Source organism: Uranotaenia lowii, chromosome 1 (genome assembly GCF_029784155.1).
Source record: "Uranotaenia lowii strain MFRU-FL chromosome 1, ASM2978415v1, whole genome shotgun sequence".
Lineage (NCBI taxonomy): Eukaryota > Metazoa > Arthropoda > Insecta > Diptera > Culicidae > Uranotaenia > Uranotaenia lowii.
The window spans coordinates 26,042,476-26,066,620 of NC_073691.1; the positions used below are offsets into that span (position 1 = coordinate 26,042,476).

General features: G+C 35.9%; 1 protein-coding gene across 2 annotated transcripts in view; it reads right to left on the reverse strand.

Annotated features, from left to right (window-relative positions):
* Positions 1-14,099: 14,099 nt before the first annotated feature.
* LOC129748529 (uncharacterized) overlaps positions 14,100-24,145 on the reverse strand; it is a 443,948-nt gene continuing 433,902 nt past the window's right edge. For both annotated transcript variants that reach the window (XM_055743186.1, XM_055743192.1), the window contains one exon: positions 14,100-14,237. The gene's annotated coding sequence lies outside the window, so the exon portion shown is untranslated. The remainder of the gene's footprint in view (positions 14,238-24,145) is intronic.

A 24,145-nucleotide genomic window follows, 5' to 3' on the forward strand; every position in this document is an offset into this window, starting at 1 on the left:
TGTCAAAATTGTCAAAATTGTCAAAATTGTCAAAATTGTCAAAATTGTCAAAATTGTCAAAATTGTCAAAATTGTCAAAATTGTCAAAATTGTCAAAATTGTCAAAATTGTCAAAATTGTCAAAATTGTCAAAATTGTCAAAATTGTCAAAATTGTCAAAATTGTCAAAATTGTCAAAATTGTCAAAATTGTCAAAATTGTCAAAATTGTCAAAATTGTCAAAATTGTGAAAACTGTCAAAATTGTCAAAATTGTCAAAACTGTCAAAATTGTCAAAATTGTCAAAATTGTCAAAATTGTCAAAATTGTCAAACTTGTCAAAATTGTCAAAATTGTCAAAATTGTCAAAATTGTCAAAATTGTCAAAATTGTCAAAATTGTCAAAATTGTCAAAATTGTCAAAATTGTCAATATTGTCAAAATTGTCAAAATTGTCAAAATTGTCAAAATTGTCAAAATTGTCAAAATTGTCAAAATTGTCAAAATTGTCAAAATTGTCAAAATTGTCAAAATTGTCAAAATTGTCAAAATTGTCAAAATTGTCAAAATTGTCAAAATTGTCAAAATTGTCAAAATTGTCAAAATTGTCAAAATTGTCAAAATTGTCAAAATTGTCAAAATTGTCAAAATTGTCAAAATTGTCAAAATTGTCAAAATTGTGAAAACTGTCAAAATTGTCAAAATTGTCAAAACTGTCAAAATTGTCAAAATTTTAATATATAACAAAATTGTCAAAATTGTCAAAATTGTCAAAATTGTCAAAATTGTCAAAATTGTCAAAATTGTCAAAATTGTCAAAATTGTCAAAATTGTCAAAATTGTCAAAATTGTCAAAATTGTCAAAATTGTCAAAATTGTCAAAATTGTCAAAATTGTCAAAATTGTCAAAATTGTCAAAATTGTCAAAATTGTCAAAATTGTCAAAATTGTCAAAATTGTCAAAATTGTCAAAATTGTCAAAATTGTCAAAATTGTCAAAATTGTCAAAATTGTCAAAATTGTCAAAATTGTCAAAATTGTCAAAATTGTCAAAATTGTCAAAATTGTCAAAATTGTCAAAATTGTCAAAATTGTCAAAATTGTCAAAATTGTCAAAATTGTCAAAATTGTCAAAATTGTCAAAATTGTCAAAATTGTCAAAATTGTCAAAATTGTCAAAATTGTCAAAATTGTCAAAATTGTCAAAATTGTCAAAATTGTCAAAATTGTCAAAATTGTCAAAATTGTCAAAATTGTCAAAATTGTCAAAATTGTCAAAATTGTCAAAATTGTCAAAATTGTCAAAATTGTCAAAATTGTCAAAATTGTCAAAATTGTCAAAATTGTCAAAATTGTCAAAATTGTCAAAATTGTCAAAATTGTCAAAATTGTCAAAATTGTCAAAATTGTCAAAATTGTCAAAATTGTCAAAATTGTCAAAATTGTCAAAATTGTCAAAATTGTCAAAATTGTCAAAATTGTCAAAATTGTCAAAATTTCAAAATTTTCAAAATTTTCAAAATTGTCAAAATTGTCAAAATTATCAAAATTGTCAAAATTGTCAAAATTGTCAAAATTGTCAAAATTGTCAAAATTGTCAAAATTGTCAAAATTGTCAAAATTGTCAAAATTGTCAAAATTGTCAAAATTGTCAAAATTGTCAAAATTGTCAAAATTGTCAAAATTGTCAAAATTGTCAAAATTGTCAAAATTGTCAAAATTGTCAAAATTGTCAAAATTGTCAAAATTGTCAAAATTGTCAAAATTGTCAAAATTGTCAAAATTGTCAAAATTGTCAAAATTGTCAAAATTGTCAAAATTGTCAAAATTGTCAAAATGTTCAAAATTTTCAAAATTTCCCAAATTTTCAAAATTTTCGAAACTTTCAAAATTTTCAAAATTTTCAAAATTGTCAAAATTGTCAAAATTGTCAAAATTGTCAAAATTGTTAAAATTGTCAAAATTGTCAAAATTGTCAAAATTGTCAAAATTGTCAAAATTTTCAAAATTGTCAAAATTGTCAAAATTGTCAAAATTGTCAAAATTGTCAAAATTGTCAAAATTGTCAAAATTGTCAAAATTGTCAAAATTGTCAAAATTATCAAAATTGTCAAAATTGTCAAAATTGTCAAAATTGTCAAAATTGTCAAAATTGTCAAAATTGTCAAAATTGTCAAAATTGTCAAAATTGTCAAAATTGTCAAAATTGTCAAAATTGTCAAAATTGTCAAAATTGTCAAAATTGTCAAAATTGTCAAAATTTTCAAAATTGTCAAAATTGTCAAAATTGTCAAAATTATCAAAATTGTCAAAATTGTCAAAATTGTCAAAATTGTCAAAATTGTCAAAATTGTCAAAATTGTCAAAATTGTCAAAATTGTCAAAATTGTCAAAATTGTCAAAATTGTCAAAATTGTCAAAATTGTCAAAATTGTCAAAATTGTCAAAATTGTCAAAATTGTCAAAATTGTCAAAATTGTCAAAATTGTCAAAATTGTCAAAATTGTCAAAATTGTCAAAATTGTCAAAATTGTCAAAATTGTCAAAATTGTCGAAATTGTCAAAATTGTCAAAATTGTCAAAATTGTCAAAATTGTCAAAATTGTCAAAATTGTCAAAATTGCCAAAATTGTAAAAATTGTCAAAATTATCAGAATTGTCAGAATTGTCAAAATTATCAAAATGGGCAAAATTGTCAAAACTGTCGAAATTGTCAAAATTGTAAAATTTTTCCCAGTTTGTTAAAAAATTAACTTGAACCGCATTTTGAATTTTTGAAAAAATATTGTTCCTTAATTGGCGACCGTCATAAACTGTGCCCTTATCTTAAGCTTGAGTTTCTTAGTCATGATCTTTCTGAAAAACGGTATCAATTTCGTTAAACAATATTTTAAATCAATTTTCCACTTTATCCTCTCTCTCTGAAATCAATATTTACCCATGATCAGAGGCAGTAGATTAAGAACGTCTCCAGGAAAGAGTCTTGGGTCAATAATTTGCCATCAAGTTGAGGCCAGCTTCCAAAAATTTCGCAAAAGATGAACATCGCCAGGACAAACTTTTGCCCGCGCAAACAACGGCATATTTCTTCAACAAATTTTCCCTCCAAGAGTGGGGGCTAAACTTGCTAACAGCAAACTTCTCTATAGATAATTTCCGATAGATGACTGCAAAAAAAGTAGCACCAAAAACCGTTTATTGGTCGCTTCCGGCGTTTTCCGGGAAAATTCAAGCATTTTGGCTTAGGGCGTCAGGTTAGATTTTTCCCCATCTAAGTGGAGGCAACCAAATTTTAGAGGGAAAAAAATCGCGAAAAAACTTTGTCTTCTCACGATTTTCGCTCTACGACAGTATCGATATCGATGTCTCAATCTTCTCGTCCGATGTCGCTCCAGAGGATAGTTTTGAGAATCGCGGAAACGGAATCTAACATCTTCTTTAAGGGGTTAAGTTTTTCGGGAGACATTTCCCGGCTTTTAAGGAACTCGAGCCTTATCGGTCGAATGGCAAGTTTGCAACTTAACTTTGCAAACATGAAGTGTTTATAGCATTTCGAATAATGAAATTGAGCTCCGTACGCTTTCAATTGTTAGATAAACTCCATTTTTTTTTCGGAGACAAGTTTTAAATTATTCAGCATCCGACAACGTTACGCAATCAGTCAACGCTATCATCACTCTCAGACGACGGACGTTGACGCGATGTTTTCGTGATTTTTTTCAGCGTAATTTTAAGACGAGATTCTCATTACCATTTTGACGGGGTGGCTTTTCCTCCCGCTTTTCCGATCCCACCGAACTGAAATCGCGTGCAAAAATAAAAACAAACAGAACCTGCGAGTGGCCAAACGACACCGGTGTGTCCTTGGCGCGTTTTTGCTTTTGAATCTGAATGAAATGAACACTGAAAAATTCGTTTTGAAATTATTGGAAAACAATCTCAAAAATTAAGAAAATCCAATTCAATTCAAACCAAAATGAATCTGTTTTTTTTGTCATTTTTATCATTTTCGTCATTTTTGTCATTTTTGTCATTTTTGTCATTTTTGTCATTTTTGTCATTTTTGTCATTTTTGTCATTTTTGTCATTTTTGTCATTTTTGTCATTTTTGTCATTTTTGTCATTTTTGTCATTTTTGTCATTTTTGTCATTTTTGTCATTTTTGTCATTTTTGTCATTTTTGTCATTTTTGTCATTTTTGTCATTTTTGTCATTTTTGTCATTTTTGTCATTTTTGTCATTTTTGTCATTTTTGTCATTTTTGTCATTTTTGTCATTTTTGTCATTTTTGTCATTTTTGTCATTTTTGTCATTTTTGTCGTTTTTGTCATTTTTGTCATTTTTGTCATTTTTGTCATTTTTGTCATTTTTGTCATTTTTGTCATTTTTGTCATTTTTGTCATTTTTGTCATTTTTGTCATTTTTGTCATTTTTGTCATTTTTGTCATTTTTGTCATTTTTGTCATTTTTGTCATTTTTGTCATTTTTGTCATTTTTGTCATTTTTGTCATTTTTGTCTTTTTTGTCATTTTTGTCATTTTTGTCATTTTTGTCATTTTTGTCATTTTTGTCATTTTTGTCATTTTTGTCATTTTTGTCATTTTTGTCATTTTTGTCATTTTTGTCATTTTTGTCATTTTTGTCATTTTTGTCATTTTTGTCATTTTTGTCATTTTTGTCATTTTTGTCATTTTTGTCATTTTTGTCATTTTTGTCATTTTTGTCATTTTTGTCATTTTTGTCATTTTTGTCATTTTTGTCATTTTTGTCATTTTTGTCATTTTTGTCATTTTTGTCATTTTTGTCATTTTTGTCATTTTTGTCATTTTTGTCATTTTTGTCATTTTTGTCATTTTTGTCATTTTTGTCATTTTTGTCATTTTTGTCATTTTTGTCATTTTTGTCATTTTTGTCATTTTTGTCATTTTTGTCATTTTTGTCATTTTTGTCATTTTTGTCATTTTTGTCATTTTTGTCATTTTTGTCATTTTTGTCATTTTTGTCATTTTTGTCATTTTTGTCATTTTTGTCATTTTTGTCATTTTTGTCATTTTTGTCATTTTTGTCATTTTTGTCATTTTTGTCATTTTTGTCATTTTTGTCATTTTTGTCATTTTTGTCATTTTTGTCATTTTTGTCATTTTTGTAATTTTTGTCATTTTTGTCTTTTTGGTCTTTTTTGTCATTTTCGTCATTATTGTCGTTTTTGTCATAAAATGTTTTTTTACATTTTTGCCAATTTGCAAATCATTAAAATGATAAAAGCTGAATTTTCAAAAGTTTGAAAATAATTTTTTTTATTTTTTGTAATATTTGATGGAAAAATTTGTTTATGTTCTATTTATTTCTTTTTAATTTCATTCGTTTTCAATCGTTAAATGTTGTGTATTTTCTTCACAATTGCACGCTCTTTGAATCGGATTTATTCTGTCAACGTCGACTCACCCGGGGCTCATCGACTGAATCCCGTAAAATGTTGTCACATTATTAATTGATTCCGGTAGGCTCGATTTCATCCAGCAAACAGCAGCAAAGCAAATACAGCTCCGCTTTCAATTAGCCGTCGTCGCGTCGGTCGGTCGGTCGTCATCATCAGTGCCAGAAATGCCGTCCCCATTGACCTTCGAAAATGTGTCCCCAAATCATCTGGAAAACGAAGGAAATCCCGTTCCCCAGCAAGTTCCGTTTTCATTCATTCATTTTTGGGTCTTCGCTGTATATAGGGGAAGAAAGTTTCCCGGTTATCAGGAATCGAAAATTTTCCGCATCTCATCGGGGGGACAGAATCTTCTAAAGGAAAACTTTCCGGACACGCTCATTCATTCGAGATGATAAAACGGGCTTTCGATCCGGCGTCTCATTGGAAATGGCGGAACGAAAACGACCAACCGGAAGTGGATCGGGAATAAAAAGTACGGAAACGTTTCTTAATGAGCGGGACATTAATCAGATCCAGCCAAATAGCATCTTCTGTCACGATTTTTTTTTCAATCACACACACTTAGGAAACAGTTCAAAAACTGGTTGACATCAAATGGCCGAGGGCTGATTTTTCAATTTTGCCACAGGAATTTGAGCGGAAACAATGAGGGCACTCACCCTTCGGAATGAACCTCCACGTTTTGAGGCATTCCAAAACTTCACAAAAAAAAAGCGTAGAACCGAAGATAAGCTACAGATGTCACGAAAAAGGTCAGGAAAGTTAATGGGATTAGTTGCGACGAGCAATTGACTGTCAGCTACAGATTGTTCAGTAAACATGGGCAGCATGCTTCATAATGGGTTTTGGGTTGTTGTTTTGTCTGGACAGAGACACCAAACAAAAAGAAGGAATCCAAATCTGGAGCACTTTCATTGTAAACTAAGTTTAAAAATTGATTGAGCTGCTAAATATTGCAGACACAAGCTGAATAACTATATGCATTCTTTCTGAATGATTGTAATACTAAAAAATCGACTTCAAAGTTGTTTTTGTTTTATAGAAAAAATATTCGATAAAAACGCTCAAAATACCAAAACTGTGATCAATTTAAAGAACTGGAAATTCAAAAAACAATTTTTTTTAATGTATAATGTAACAATTAAGGGGAACCCTACGAGAATGGGAACATTATGTTTTTGTAATAAAACTGTTTATTTACACTTTGTTTCATACAACGTAATTCAATTTAAATACTTTTAGAAGACAAAATTAGATAGACATTGTTTGCTCTGAGATTTGGAAAAAAAACCGGAAGTTTTTATTCGTGGAGCTTGTAGAGGTGGGGTGAAAAATATTGAAAATAAAAAAAAATCAAACTTATAAAAATAAATAGAATAAATATGTGGCACCACTGGAAGACAAGCTACGAAGTGTAAACAAAAACATAAGTCAGTAATTGATCTATTCTTGTAGGCGACAAACGTGTCTCAGTGAATCTCTGAATTCAGATTCATAAGAATCGCGAATTAAAGGCAATGGCGCAGACGGTAGGATAAATAAAACGGAGCGACTGAAAAAGTGCAGATTGTTAAGGCTGCTGCTGATTGTTTGTATCTTGGAAAAAGATGGATTGGCTTTGGAAGCGCAGATTTTCAAGGCGGCTGATGCTCTTTGTTTGTTTTGATTTGGCCTTCCGCTGCAAAAAAAATTTCAAGACTGCTTCTGGTGTTTGTTTGTTTTGACCTTTCGGTAAAGACGGATTGGCTTGGGAAGCGCAGATTTTTCCGGCTGCTGCTGCTGTTTGTTTGTTTTGATGTTGCATTCTGATGTATAAACACGGAGTGACTTAGGAAGCGCAGATTTTCAAGGTTGCTACTGCTGATTGTTTGTTTTAAGACGGATTGGCATAGAACGCGCAGAATTTTAAGCATCAAGAATTTAAGACTGCTACTGCTGATTGTATGTTTTTCCGGTTGATAAGATCGATCATTTTGATTCTGTTAGTAAAATGGATGACTGAAAAATCGCAGATTCTAAGATTGCTGCTGCTTTTTTTTAATGTTTTGACTCTGATATAGATTGAATAAAGTTTGTTGTTTGAATGATTTTATTGAGAATGGAAGTGAGATATATAAAACATACTAACCGGAGAATTTCCCAATGAATCGGAACCTAGTATTTCACATTGGCGATCCTGCCAGGAGCCTTAAGTTGATTTAACTAAAGAGGAAATCTCAGGTTACTGTAAAAAAAATGACGACCATTGCTAAAGTAGCCACACTTAGGTAAAGTATTTTCAACTTCCTTTGCTCGAGCACAAGAAGCCATTTTTAATTTAGGTTCATTTTTGCAAAATAAAAGTGGACAATAAATAATTCATATGCCGTAAAGTGTGATAAGGATATGTGAGTTTACTTTATTCCACTGTCTAGACAAAAACAGCAAAGTTGAACTTTCTGGTGGTAAGTACGAACCAGGCGTCACCTTAAGCAAAATTACCAGTCATGGACTTCGGTCCAGTTGGGACTTCGGTTCAGTTAAGACTTCGGTCCAGCCAAGGCAAAGTTGCCAGTATAGGACTTCGATCCAGTTGGGACTTCGGTCCAGTTGGGACTTCGGTCCAGTTAGGACTTCGGTCCAGTTAGGAATTTGGTCCAGTTGGGACATCGGTCCAGTTAGGACTTCGGTCAAGTTAGGACTTCGGTTCTGTTAAGACTTCGGTCCAGCCAAGGCAAAGTTGCCAGATTAAGACTTCGGTCCAGTTGGGACTTCGGTCCAGCCAAGGCAAAGTTGCCAGTTTAGGACTTCGATCCAGTTGGGACATCGGTCCAGCCAAGGCAAAGTTGCCAGTTTAGGACTTCGGTCCAGTTGGGACTTCGGTCCAGCCAAGGCAAAGTTGCCAGTATAGGACTTCGATTCAGTTGGGACTTCGGTCCAGTTGAGACTCCGGTCCAGTTAGAACTTCGGTCCAGTTAGGACTTCGGTCCAGTTGGGACTTCGGTCCAGTTAGGACTTTGGTCCAGTTGGGACATCGGTCCAGTTAGGACATCGGTCAAGTTAGAACTTCGGTTCTGTTAAGACTTCGGTCCAGCCAAGGCAAAGCTGCCAGTTTAGGACTTCGGTCCAGTTGGGACTTCGGTTCAGCCAAGGCAAAGCTGCCAGTTTGGGAATTCGATCCAGTTGGGACTTCGGTCCAGTTGGGACTTCGGTCCAGTTAGGACTTCGGTCCAGCCAAGGCAAAGTTGCCAGTTAAGGACTTCGATCTAGTTGGGACTTCGGTCCAGTTATGACTTCGGTCCAGTTAAGACTTCGGTCCAGCCAAGGCAAAGTTGCCAGTTTAGGACTTCGATCCAGTTGGGACTTCGGTCCAGTTGAGACTCCGGTCCAGTTAGAACTTCGATCTAGTTGGGACTTCGGTCCAGTTATGACTTCGGTCCAGTTAAGACTTCGGTCCAGCCAAGGCAAAGATGCCAGTTAAGGACTTCGATCCAGTTGGGACTTCGGTCCAGTTGAGACTTCGGTCCAGTTAGGACTTCGGTCCAGTTAGGACTTCGGTCCAGTTGGGACTTCGGTCCAGTTAGGACTTCGGTCCAGTTGGGACATCGGTCCAGTTAGGACTTCGGTCCAGTTAGAACTTAGGTCCAGCCAAGGCAAAGTTGCCAGTTTGGGACTTCGATCCAGCTGGGACTTCGGTCCAGTTGGGACTTCGGTCCGGTCAGGACTTCGGTCCAGCCAAGGCAAAGTTACCAGTTAAGGACTTCGATCTAGTTGGGACTTCGGTCCAGTTAGGACTTCGGTCCAGCCAAGGCAAAGTTGCCAGTTAAGGACTTCGATCTAGTTAGGACTTCGGTCCAGTTCGGACTTCGGTCCAGCCAAGGTAAAGTAGCCAGTTAAGAGCTTCGGCCCAGTTGGGACTTGGTCCAGTTAGGACTTCAGTCCAGTTGAGACTCCGGTCCAGCTAAGGCAAAGTTGCCAGTTTAGGACTTCGGTCCAGTTGGGACTTCAGTCCAGTTAGGACTTCGGTCCTGCCAAGGCAAAGTTGCCAGTTATGGCTTCGGTTCAGTTGGGACTTCGGTCCAGTTGGGACTTCGGTTCGGTCCAGTTAAGACTTCGGTCCAGCCAAGGCAAAGTTGCCAGTTTAGGACTTCGATCCAGTTGGGACATCGGTCCGGCCAAGGCAAAGTTGCCAGTTTAGGACTTCGGTCCAGTTGGGACTTCGGTCCAGCCAAGGCAAAGTTGCCAGTTTAGGACTTCGATCCAGTTGGGACTTCGGTCCAGTTGGGACTTCGGTCCAGTTGGGACTTCGGTCCATCCAAGGCAAAGTTGCCAGTTTAGGACTTCGGTCCAGTTGGGACTTCGGTCCTGTTAGGACTTCGGTCCTGTTAGGAGTTCGGTCCAGTTAAGCCTTCGGTCCAGCCAAGGCAAAGTTGCCAGTTTAGGACTTCGGTCCAGTTGGGACTTCGGTCAAGTTAGGACTTCAGTCTAGTTAGGACTTTGGTCCAGCCAAGGCAAAGTTGCCAGTTTGGGACTTCGGTTTAGTAAGGACTTCGGTCCAGTTGGGACTTCGGTCCATCCAAGGCAAAGTTGCCAGTTTGGGACTTCGGTCCAGTTGGGACTTCGGTTCAGTTAGGACTTTGGTCCAGCCAAGGCAAAGTTGCCAGTTTTGGACTTCTTTCCAGTTGAAACTTCGGTCCAGTTAAGACTTCGGTCCAGCCAAGGCAAAGTTGCCAGTTTAGGACTTCGGTCCAGTCAAGGCAAAGTTGCAAGTCGAGGGCTTCGGTCCAGTCAAGGCGAAGTTATCAGTTGAGGACTTCAGTCCAGTGATGGTAAAGTTGCCTATTAGAAACTTTGGTTTAGTTTCGGAGGAAATCACCAGTTGAGACTAACAGTCCAACTTTGGCGAGAAACGCTGGTTTAGGACTGCATGTCTAGTTTAGGTTATCGCCAGTTTTTCATTCCATAGCCACTAAACATTTTTATGTGAAGCCTAGTTAATAATTCCAAATCTAGTCGTAAGGAAGTCGGTAGTTCGAAAAAAATATCTTCTAGAAAACTTAAAAGCCCAGTTCAAGTAAAGGTCATTAGTTGAAAACAGAAACCAGTTAACGTGAAAATCGATAGTGTTTAAACTAAGCTTGCCAGATTGCCCGGTTTTATCCGGGTTTGCCCGGATATTTGATTCAAAATTTCGAGAAAGTCCGGTCCAGCCCGGTTGCCCGGATATCGTGAAAAAAGTCCGGATATTGCCCGGATTTTTTCACAATTTTCACAAAGAAACCTGTCTTAGTTTCCCCTTGGACAGATCTTTCTGACGGTAACCGCCAGCAGAGGACTGCAGTTCAGTTTAGAAAAGGCGATGACTGCCAGCCAAGGACTCTAAGTTCAGGCGATGGTCGCCAGCTTAGGACGATAAGTCAAGTTTAGGCGATAATCGCCAGTTGAGGACAAGGAATCCAGTTTAGGCGATGATCGGCAGTTGAGGACTTTAATTCCAGTTGAGGTGATGATCGCCAGTTGAAGCTTTTAAGTCCAGTTTAGGCGATGATCGCCAGTCGAGGTTGATACCTTCAGGTCGCTTGGGATAGATGTTTTGTTAAAGACGACAAATGCAAGAAGAGAAGCTCGTCTCAGTAAAAAAGAAGCTAAGTAGACTTAGAGCACTAGGCTCACTAGTACATAGTTAGTTCTACCAAGTACTACTAGAATGCCATGTGTAATTAAGATGAATGAGCATAAGGTACTAAGAAAGATCATTTGTAAAAACATAATTTGTAAGATGTAAGCGTGTGGGACAATCTCAGGAGGCTATCGAAGTTGCACAGTGAGCAACTGCTTTGTGAAATGTCATGTTGTTGAACGTAACGATTAGTGAGAAGACGACTGTTTCTTATACACCACGACAAATCCGTTCCTCACTGATAAAAACTTCAATCATGTTTCGGATTGATTCTCGATCAACTATAAATAAAAAATGGAAAGAATTCAAACAGGTGTTTTGAAATAAGAAAAAGGTGACAGACTCTACTTTACAGTTTTAAAAGATTTTCTGAGTAAGGGAAATCATTTTTTTTTCTCTTCTGACTCAGAAATGTGTATTCTGGGTAACAGGGCTAGAGGGCTATCTTCAACAAACAACGACATACGTTCATGTTGGCTAATTCTCAAAAACTAATTTGATAAAATAAGACAGTAACGTTATTCCTTAAATGGCGTCCTCATGAGTGCATTGATCCATTTTTAAGTTCTAAATCTTCAATAAATAGACGTTCAGATTAGATATAAGACAGCATAAGGTTTGAAAACCTTGCTTATATTAGGCTTTCCATTGGTCACTCTAATCAAGTCTCTTCGAACTTCCGTAAAATACCACAAAAGATCATAATACGGTCCTTCGAGCCGGATTTTACCAGTCCCTGCGCGCAAACAGCGCTTCATTAGTAATTGTCATCAAAGGACTTTCTTTCCACTATTTACAAAATCAACTACCAATAAATGATATCATATATTTAAAACGGTTTCTTTTGACTTTCGTTTGATCGTTACATAGATTCTGTATTCAATTCAAGATTTTCCTTTACCTTCTGCACAATTCTTCTTTGCGCAGAACTTGGTCGGGCTCAAATAATTACCACTCCTTCCTCGTTGTTGTAGCACTCGTCGTGGAAGTCGTTTAAATTGAACTTCCTTGGGGGTGGTCCTGAGCGATGGCCTCTACCATCGCCACCGCCGGCTAGCTGCCCGTAGTCATCGAACTTGTAGTTGACGTACCGCTTGACCAAGTCCTGCTGCTGTTGCTGCTTGTAAGTTTCGCCCACTATAAAAACGTTATGGTTATTGTTGTTCTGGTTGTTTTTGTTTATCGGATTAATATTGGTAGAACAATAGAAACTGGAATCGACGCTAACGACGGCGCTAGTAGTGTGTCGGTTGTGGAAGTTGGAGTAGTAGTTGCTGTTTTGATCTCCGATGCTAGTCGGTTGCTGATGATTATAATGGGTTCCTCGTCTTTGATTCCGCTCACCGGTGCACTTATCTAGTACCGTAGTAGTATTATCGCTAACGTTGTTTACACTAGAAGGAAGCACTATATTATTGTTGACCGCTTGGGCTGTGATTCTGTTGTCGTCGTCCTGGGTTGCGGTTGCGCTCGTCGCCATGGGAACGAAGACTTCGTCATCTTCACCGTATTCGTCTTCGTCGTCGTCGTCGGCGCATCGCGAAGGCGATGGCGATGAGAGGTATCGAACACGCTGCAGTTTCTTGTCGTAGTAGTCTTGAATTTTGACCGTCGTCGTTTTCGGTGTTGTTGCTGTGGCAACCGGTTGAGGTTTGGTGGGAAGCGGCGGGGGTTCTGGTATTACTGCCGAAGCTGAACCGAATGAGGACGAAGAAAAACGAAGGTTGGATTGCTTCGTGGATTTGCCGTTGCCGTCGAACAGTTGATCGAAATCATCAAAGTCACCGTTGGCTTTCTTGAAGATGTTGACACTGTCTTGTTTCTGAAGTTTTCCTTCCAATGCTTCCAGCTGTTTGTCGAACTTATCGACCAAATCGAACTTCTTGCTTAACGACTCCGTTGAAGGTTGATTCTGGAAGGTGGTTGCTTGTTTCGATTTCACCGGTTCATCTTCACTCTCGGAGAGGAAATCGTTGATCCATTTACGCTTCAGATCTACACTCTTCAACGACTCTTGCAGCACCGCGGCCAATGGTTTGAAAGAGTCTTCATTAACTTCTGCTTTCGGTAGCTGTTCCTTGCGAAGTTCAACCTTAACCTTCGCGGGAGGTTTGTGTGGCAATTTCGGCTTGGGTTTAACTTTCGGTTTCTCTACCGCTTTAGTGGCTTCCTGTCTCAACGCCAATACTCTGTTAGGTAGAGGAACCGGTTTTTCCAGCTCTTCGCTTTCTTCGCTAGCCGTCTTCTTGATCCGAACTTCGATCTCATCGGAGTTGTTCTCGATCGAGAAATCCGATGCCTTCTTCAATTTACCGCGTCTTCGAGTCTTCCGAGCGATTTCCTCGGAATCACTCTCGGCACTCTCGCTGTACTTCAGCCGGGTAACTTTTAACGATCGAGGCTGTCCCTCATCGCTGTCACTTTCGCCAGGTCTCCCAGCACGCTGGTACCGCTTCAGGGTCAGTAAGTTCTCCGCCGATCGAGCTCTCCGGCCGCTAGCGATCATCCCCGCTGGTGGTGGAAGCTCCTCGTACCTCAAACCTCTTCCTTGATTCAACGCCTCGTTCGATCCCCGCTCGGCAATCCGGAACAGCTCGCTACGGTTCCGCTCCAGCAGTTGATCGTTACAGTAAAACCGACCGCCCTCTCCAATCCTCATTGGGTTCTTCTCCTGCCCGGCCCGCTTTCGCATTCTCTTCTTCCTCGGCGGAGGTTCAACCACCATCGGCGAAAACTTCTCGTGGACCATCTCCTCGGACTGTCGATACGGCGACTCTCCTCCCACCACCGCAGCCGTAATCTTCCGCGGTAAATTCAACAGAATTCCCCGTTTGGCCGCATTTCGATCGCACTTTAAGGCATACAACCCATAGTTCCCGGACCCACCGGCTCCATTTGCGGATCCAAACGAACCGGAAATGATGGAAATATCGGAACACTTTCGCTGATGGCCCTTTCCGGTTGGGCCAGTTCCATTCAGAGAAGCTGGAGGACCACTAGCAGCAGGAACCACGGGAACGGCCGACGGCACCGTGGCAACGTTTCGGCTTCGGGACGGAAAGTTTCCGGCCAGATGTCCGAGGTTCAGGATCGAGCCGCCGCCGTTCCATTTGGTGGTGAGCTTCTTCAGCTTTGGCAACTTGAGCGGTGGGATAAGGTCTGGAAAAAATAGCAGAAATGGAAAATTTTCAAAATTAGATTAAAAAAAATAGAAATCGAATAAAAAAAAGGAAAATACAGAATTGCTATAAAATATTGGAAAAAGTTTGGATCACTTCTAAAACCAAATGGTACTCAGTCAATATACTTTTCAAATAAATATTTCGAACAGAACGAAACTATCAACATAAACATACGTTCTATAGTTGTTTTCCAAGGAAAGTTTTCTTTTCTGACAGAACAAGATTTTTAGCGCCCCATTTGGCTTAAAAAATGGAACCAAAAGTTTCCCATGCATGCTTCTTTGATATTCATGGAGATAAATATTGAAGGCTAGATTGATTGGTAATTTAAGTCATTTTTGTCTTTTTAATCATTTTTTTCTGTCACTCTCTGTTATTTTGGTCATTTTTATCAACTCAACACGGACTGCATGAAAGAACTACTCAACATTCATGCTCTCTTATTGCATGAAATTATGATGAGGGCCAAACTTTTCCTGGAGAATGAATGGTAGATTTTCTTCGGACGAAGTTTTCATACTTTTGTTCGGTTGAGTAAAGTTAAAAAAAAGAGCGAAATAGAAAAGCTGCAGCAGAAAAAGTTTTAATTAAATCTTTTGCTATTGGTTCTGCATCTCGTTGCATCAACAGGGCCAAGGTTGAGGTCAATGAATTGAGGTTTTTTTTTTAATTTGGTTTGAAAAGTTTAAGAAAACCACTTGGTCTTCTAGTCTGTCTGTGGAATTTTTCGAAGAACCATCCATATTCATCAAAAGTAATTTAAGTGCAACTCGAATCTGAAATACCCAGTCGGAGTTGATTTGCATAGTTGGAAGTTTGGATACCTATGACTTAAATTAAGTAGATTATCAAATTAAGATTCTCAAAGTGGGAGAATTTGTGCCCTTCAAAATTCAATAATGAAGCATTTAAAGAAAGTTCGGCTTTAACAATATGAAAATTTAGAAACATGGAAGAAAAAAGGTTGTGAAAACTCTAAAAGTCATTCCGGAACGAACATATTGATTCTAAAATTATGTTAAGGTAAAATTAAAATTTTGCAGGCCCGAGGGTTTTTGCCCCTTAATTTTTCCATAGTTTAGATAAAAAAAAAACCAGAGTTTTAGAACTCGAGCTCATCTTTTTTTTTTAAATTGGAAATACCGTTATCGGCTTTCGTCGTATCATCACTTAGCTCAGCTTAGCATAGATTGATTGACTATAACTTTTGTCGTATCATCAGTTCATGTTTATTAAGTTTATATTTATTTCAGCAACATTTTATGAGAATTTAAAAAGATTGAAAGTCTAAGTTCTTGGAAACTTGCTAGAAAAAAGCTACGAGCTCATTTAATTCTACAATTTTCATCTCGGGGCATCAAAGTTCGTCATTCATTTATTCAAGAGTTGGTAAAGAAAAAGTTGAGGTAAGTTAGCTTCATGCTGATGAATCAAAAAATCTTAAACGAGAAACAACACTATTTTTTAACCTATTTACCCATTCAATCAATCAATGATATTCTTGTTCAATAGTTAAAAAATTAAGTTCCATAACCTAATGAAAATTCAAATAATATAATTGTAAATAATTTTTACATCGCCGAAGAACGTTTTTCAGTTTTTGATATAATAATTTTAATCTGCTTAACAACTTTGCTGAAGTTTGTTTAAAATTTTGAGTTATGCTTTAAGAAATATATAAGATAGTTTTAGGTCTTTTTTTCATTCGTTCAAATTCCCATACCTTTAAAAACGGGTGATAATTAACAAAAATATATCAGTATCTTTTTTTTTTAAAGACATACACCGTCTTAGCCGATTAAGACTTTACAGACTGAATGACATGGACAACTTAAGATTAATATTTAATACCCAGTACCGAGATGGGAATCGAACCCATCCCAACAGTGGACCCAGCGTTTACCGCCTTCCCAAGTAACAATTGAAGTTTTATTCCAACCTTAACAGTTTGCTTAAGACTATTTCCTAAAGCTTATTTACAAGCCAAAGCGTAATCTACGCTTTAGCACAACCACTTTAAAGCTAACATATGGACTAGTTGGCCCTATTTTGTCAACGCCTTTAAAGCTAACTCTATAAGCAATAATAAAACATCCAACAGAATAGTTTTATTCGACCTTATAGACATAGATTTAAGAAACCCTCCAGAGCCCTCTTAAGACTATCCACAGCTCTTTTAAAACTACGTCATGGATTCTGATAGGAATTTTACTGTGGGAGCCGTGGAATCTGATAGGAATTTTACTGTGGCAGCTGTAGAATCTGATAGAAATTATGCTGTGGAAGCATTCTGTCCGTGTTTTTTTTCTCGTGTTATGACTTTCTCTCCCAAGCATTTGGTGATTGGTAAAGATTTCCATTAAAATAATTTAAAAATATTCTCATTTTTATTTTTAATATATCTTAGCATAAAACTTACTGCAACCTTGGATTTCTGGTGAAATATATACGAAATAGCATCAAAATATAAGCGCGCCTCAAAGAAAATCAAGGTTGACCGGATTCTAAGCATTTTTTTAGTTAAAAAAATGATATTTTAAGGAAAATACAAATTTGCTCAAATGATGCAATTTTTACTTTGCATTGAAATTCATTAGCTCTACAACAAATAGTACCGCCAACATTGTCAAATTTGTTGAAAATGTTTAGTTTTTAGTATAATAGTATTATTTCTAGCAAGATGGCGTCAGTAATTTCGATTCAATTTCACAATCAACATGGCGTTCAGTAAGTTAATATTGAAAATCTTAAGGCAGTTGTAAAACAGTTGTTAAATGGTTTTGTGCCGGTTAGAAAAAAGTTGTAATAAAACATTTTTAATAAACAGTTTTGAAATGGTTTTAAGAGACCTTGAATCACAGCTTCGACTGACGTTTCTCTAAATGGAATACACGCTCATGATAGATTTATACATTTTTTAGAAAGAGAAGTTTTTTGCAATAAATGAGAACATTTCGATTTGTTGCTTGGCAAAAGGCATATATTATCTTTAAATAATAAGTAGGTATTGTTATCAAATAATCTCAGACTGTTTTTGAATAGATCATTTCCTGTCATAAAAAAAACTGGCCTCAAAGCTAAAAAAAAACCCGCATAAATGAGAATTATAACCAAATGACTTCTTAAATCGTCAAACGATGATTTGAGGAAGCGTAATAAAACGTTTAACAAACGATCATGTAAATTGTAAAATACATTGCCTTAATCGTGAATTCCGAAATGATTGTACTATGAATATGTAATAAGGTTATGTAACTGTTAAAAACTGTTAAAATAGTTGTATGGGAAAACTTTTCTGCAAACAGTAGGCTAACGATCTAGGAAACGATTTTATTAATAATATGCGACATATCAAACTATAAAGGTTATTGTTGCAATTCGAAGCGATAAAACGATTCTATAAAACGTGCTTCGGATGTTTTGCTTACGATAATCAGATAATCAGTAATTTTCAATGATTGGCCAATGCTAGTGGTTTTCATTCTGAATATATCATCTGAAACTTTTTGAGACTGATGAAAGCATAGAATGAGTATTTTCGCTTGTGATGAAGCCTTATTTCTCCGCATTTGCTGAGGAGAAACCGATGGCTGCAGTCTTCTAGAAATGTTCAAGGGCGGTGTATCCGGAAATAATTTTGTTAACTCTGGATTGGATGACGTAAATATAGATTGACTTCGCATTGAGAGATAAATATAACAAGTTATATTTTTGGCGTACTTGTAAATTAATTGTCTATTATATTTATTCTTATCGAATCACAAAAACGTTTATTCACAGTGTGCTTTTATTCGAACCCTAAGAATTGAGCGACTTATGATGTAATTGTATTTAAATTTGAATGCGGATGCAACAAAGTTGATTTTATTTATCACATGAATTTGGCTGTGTTAATTTATATCATTTTTATAGCCCGTTTTTCTCAATTTTGAGTGATAATCCTTTCAAAACAGGTTATGCTATCTCAAAAAGAGGTAAAAAAAATTGAGCGTGTAAATGTTCGTCTCGATTGTCAAATCATCTGTCACTTAGTTTTATTATGCCTACATTCACTGTGCCAATAAAACAGTTTTTCAACTTGGCTTGAACGCTAGTTTTAAAAGCGCATTGAGCGCATTTTTAAAACTGATACCAAAGCCCTAATAAAAACAGGAAAGTATGTGTTTTATTGATGCTTTAGCAATACTTTTGCAACTTTTTAACAACACTCTTAAGATAGTGTTTTATTCAAGTTTTAGTAAAACTTTCAGGGCTCTTTTAAAACACACAATAAATGAAGCATTTCCTATGTTACAATAAACCCGTTTTAAAAATTGGATGCCATAGAAAAGTCTTCATAAAACAATATTAAAACTCAAAAAAGCCAATTGGCTCAATCTGTGTTACTTGGGTTACCACGCTAACCACTGGACCACCGAGACGTACAGCAGTGTATAGCAATTTGAGTAATAAAAATTCATAGGCATTTGTAGAAAACAATTTTCTTCAACGATTGCACCCATTTTTAACATAATTTGTACGTGGAATACATAGAAAATCAGCGATTCGTTTAGGTGGCGCATAATAGAGCATGTTCCCCTACGTGCCGCTGTGTATTCAATACGCGCCTAGCAGCCGAACACACCCGAAAGCAGCCGAAGACCGAAAACACACCAATACTTACAGACACTTTGACAGAAAAGAAAATCAAAATGGGCTAATCAAAATTTAAAAAAATTAAAGTAGATTTTTTGGGCTGAAATAACGCTCAAAATAAGGTTTTAGATCGGACTTCCATCTGTATCGTTGAGCCGTCAACACGTACGCCGGAGCATCGTATCGTTGCTGTGTACCTGCAGGAACATTTTTACATTATTTATTTTTTCCTTACCTGTTTTTCAATCAGCACTTTTCAGTGCTAAAATTATTTCTATTTTCTTTTATTCATATTTTTCTCTTTTCTTTCCAGCATGGGGAAGTCTTCGGCCGGCTCAAGGGCCGGAAGAAAACGGATTGCTGAACCTAATCCAGGGCCATCTGCCAAAAAAGTTGAAATTTCCAATTCATTCGATGTCCTTCATAACATCGGTGATGAGGAAATATTCATATTTAATTCTGATAAGAGTACTAAGAAACCTTCTTCTTCTTATACTCTTAAAAACGAAAAGGTTCCACCAATTACGGTCACGATTCCTGACTTCAATGCCTTTCGGAAAGAAATCGTCACTTCCGTTAAGGATGTGAAGATTTCTTTTCAGATCGGTCGAAGGGGAACTGCTCGTATTTTGGCGGAATCTTTTAATGATTTTCAAAAAATTTTAAATTATTTGAATGATAAAAAACATCAATTTTTTACGTACGACACCAGAAGTGATCGTCCATTTAAAGTTGTACTTCGTGGTCTCACCGGCGATCAGACACCGGATGAGATCACATCTGAATTAAATTCTTTGTTAGGTTTTTCTCCAATTCAAGTAATTCAAATGAGGAAAAGAACCAACACGAATAATATCAGTAGTGTTGGTTTTGCTCCTGAGCTTTATTTGATCCATTTTAAAAAGGATCAAGTTAATAATTTGCAAATTCTTGAAAAGGCTCGTCTTATGTTTCATTGTCGAGTCAAATTCGAACCTTTTCGAAAATCTTCAACCAATTTCCTTCAAAATATTACGCAATGTCGTCGTTGTCAAGCTTTTTGTCACGGCACTAAAAATTGTAGAATGAATGCCAGATGCATGCTTTGCGGCTCATTCGATCATGAAAAATCTAAATGCCTTTATGGTGGTGATAAACCAAAAACAGAATTTTTCAAATGTGCAAATTGCGCAGGTAATCATTCCTCGAATTCGCTAGACTGTCCCATCAGGGCAAAAATTATTGCTTCTAGGAAAAATCCCAAAGTTTCCAGAAAAGTTTCTTCTCCTCCTTACTCTTTTTCGTCTACACACGTCAGACCGGCAAACAACCTGCCTGTTCGCAGTCAGCCTCGGCCTACATTGGAATCACGACTGGGTAATACCCGAAGTGATTTTAATGTTACCTGTGCTGAATCTGCGCCACAGACTCGTTGTTTATCGTTCTCAGAGGTGGTTGAAAATGGGTTGCCCTCTCCAGGCATAACTAATAAAAATGGGAAAAAACCAAGTCTCAACGTTCATGCGAAGGCTTGGGAAAATCCCCGAAATTCAAATACTTTTTCTTCTCCTTCCTCTTCTGATTCTAACAATTTTGTTGATTTGGGTGAGATTACTGAGGAAAAATTAAAATTTTTGCATCAAAATTTAATGGAAATGATGCAACTTATGTTGAAAGCAAATTCAATGTTTGAAGCTTTCCAAACTTCTTTTAATTATGCTAACAAAATTATTATGACTTTAAGATTCCCTCATGGATCCAAATAGATGTTTAAATATTATGAATTGGAACGCTAGATCTTTGCTGGCTAACCAAGATGAATTCTTTTTATTTTTGAAAACTCAAAACATACATATTGCTGCCATCACTGAAACTTTTTTAAAGCCAGACATTAACTTGAAAAGCAATGCTTTCTTTAAAATTTTGCGAAATGATCGACTTGATCGACAAGGTGGGGGTGTAGCTATTGTCATCAATAGTCGTCTCAAATTTAGACTTCTTCCTTCTTTCAATACAAAAGTCTTGGAAACAATTGGAATTGAATTAGAAACTTCTATGGGGAAAATTATAATTATTGCCGCATATTTGCCTTATCAATGCAGCGGTGAACAGAAAAATTTTTTGAAGGGAGATTTACAAAAACTCACCAGAAATAAATCTAAATTTTTTGTTGTTGGTGACTTTAATGCAAAACACCGATCTTGGAATAATATTTCATCAAATTCAAATGGGAATATTTTATTTAATGACTGCTCTGCAGGTTATTATACTGTTGAATATCCTAATGGGCATACTTGTTTCTCTTCGATTAGAAATCCTTCCACAATTGATTTGGTTCTAACGGATTTAGGCGAGCATTGTAGTCAATTAGTTACTCATGCGGACCTCGATTCAGACCACCTTCCAGTAACTTTTTCTTTATCCCAAAGTCCCATTGAAAAACCTTTAAAATCAACTTTTAACTTTCAAAAAGCTGACTGGGAGCGATATAGGAATTTTATTGAACGTAATTTGAATGTAAACGTTCGACTGAATTCAATTGAAGACATTGATTTGGCTGTAGAAAATTTGACAACTTCAATAGTCAATGCTAGAGCCGCTTCAATACCTAAAGTTAAACATAAATTTAATCAACCTTTAATTGATGATGATCTTCAGTTTTTGATACGACTGAAAAACATTCGTCGACGCCAATATCAACGTACTAGAGATCCTTATTTGAAATTAATTTATTGCGACCTTCAAAAAGAGATCAAACGTCGTTTAAATTTCATTCGTAATGAAAATTTTGCCAAAGCAGTAGAGGACATAAAACCCTACTCAAAGCCATTCTGGAAATTAACTAAAATTCTGAAAAAGCCCCAGAAGCCAATTCCTACTTTGAAAGACGGGGATAAACTTCTTTTAACGAATGCAGAAAAAGCTCAAAAATTGGCCCAACAATTTGAGTCTGCTCATGATTTTAATTTAAACGTTGTAAGTCCAATTGATGCTCAAATTTCCCTTGAATTTGATGATATTCTTTCTAAACAAAATGTATTTGAAAGTTCTTGTGAGACAAATATTGATGAACTTAAATTGATTTGCAAAAAATTTAAAAATATGAAAGCCCCGGGGGAAGATGGGATTTTCTATATTCTTATTAAAAAGTTGCCTGAAAGCACTTTAAATTTTTTAGTTAAAATCTTCAATAAATGTTTTCACTTGGCTTATTTTCCCAATAAATGGAAAAATGCCAAAGTAACTCCAATTTTAAAACCTGGAAAAAGTGCTTCAGAGCCTTCAAGTTATCGACCAATTAGTTTGCTTCCATCTTTAAGTAAACTATTTGAGAGAGTTATTTTGAATAGAATGATGATTCACATTAATCAGAATTCTATTTTCCCTGATGAACAATTTGGTTTTCGTCATGGACATTCTACTACACATCAACTTTTGAGTGTAACTAATATGATTAACGCTAGCAAATCTGAAGGTTATTCAACTGGTGTTGCTCTTCTTGATATTGAAAAAGCTTTTGACAGTGTTTGGCACAAAGGTTTAGTAGCTAAATTAGCTCGATTTGATTTTCCTGTATATCTCACCAAAATTATTCAAAATTATTTGACTAGCCGAACCTTACAAGTAAGCTATCAAAATTCATGCTCTGAAAGGACACCCATTAGAGCTGGTGTCCCTCAGGGTAGTATACTTGGGCCAATCTTATACAATATTTTTACTTCTGATCTTCCTGATGTACCAGAAGGAAAAAGTAGAAGATTATTTGCTGATGATACTTTGCTTTCAGCCAAAAGTCGAAATTTACGGGTGGTACGCAGTAGATTGCAACAAAATTTAAATTCCTTTTTGAATTACTTGAAAATGTGGAAAATTTCTCCTAATGCTTCCAAAACTCAACTTATTTTATTTCCCCATAAGCCAAGAGCTCAATTTTTAAAACCTAATGAAAATCATTCCATAACTTTTAATGGGGTTTCATTAGAATGGTATGATCACGTGAAGTACTTGGGACTTACACTTGATCGGAATCTTACTTTTAAAAATCACATTGAAGATATTCAATCTAAGTGTAATAAATATATTAAATCTCTTTATTCTCTCATCAACAGGAAATCCCGGTTGTGCGTGAAGAATAAGATGCTTATTTATAAGCAAGTTTTCCGACCAGCGATAATGTATGCAGTTCTAGCTGCTGCGCGACGAGGAAGAAAGCCATCCAGAGGATTCAGAACAAGGTTCTGAAAATGATTTTGCGGCTTCCACCTTGGTACAGCACCGAAGATCTTCATCGGATTGCGGGCATTGAATCTATCGAAGAGATGGCCAACAAAATCATCTCCAACTTCAGAGGCAAATCGATGCAGTCTTCCATCGCAGAGATTCGTTCTCTTTATAACTAGTTTAATTTTAGGATAGTGTTTAGTTTTAAGTTTAAAATATTTTTGCCAATACAGGATGTTCTCCTACATTAAATTCTTAATTGCGCTAAGCAAATTTAATTCTTACAAATAAATTTTTAATATCTAGTTAACTATAGGGCTCTGAACAGTTCATTATTGAGCTGAACACCTAATTTAATGAAAAAATGTAATATAAATGTAATGATGAATTGATACAAATAAAGACATATTAAAAAAAAAAAAAAAAAAGGTTTTAGATTTTTTGTTCATTTTAAATAAAAATTGGCCGTTTTAAAAAATTAATGCTATTTTCAGCCTAATACGATTGGCGCGTTATATCGAACGCATGGGCCGTGATAAAATATACCCATAAAAAGCATATCTTAGCGAGTTTCTGTGATTTTCTAGCTTAAAATAATAGTTAAGATTCTCCTTTATCGATGTGTCAGAAAATATTGTCTTATTCATCTTTCTCTGCTTGGTGACACCTTAATTAAGGAAATGAAGAAAACTCAAAATTGTGAAATTTTCACGACACAGAGGTATTTTAAGGAAAAATTCATACATGCCATAGCCTATCACAGCATTTAAAACAAATTGGTAATATTTTGCAGGCTTAAAATGTTACAGATTCTTTAAAACACGAGTGGCGCGTATTATTAGCCACATGGGGCGTTATGTGAACTTTTCCCCTACTTAGTACGCTATTTTGAAAAAAAAAAATGCGTGAACTAGGGCAACTGAATACAACATGAGAAACCAGCTAAACTGAACTCCACGTGGAGTCATTTTGTCATGCAGTGCGTAATAATTCATTGAATGCAAGTTAACGATGTTGCATAACTTCAGGGGTAAAAAAAACCAACAATGT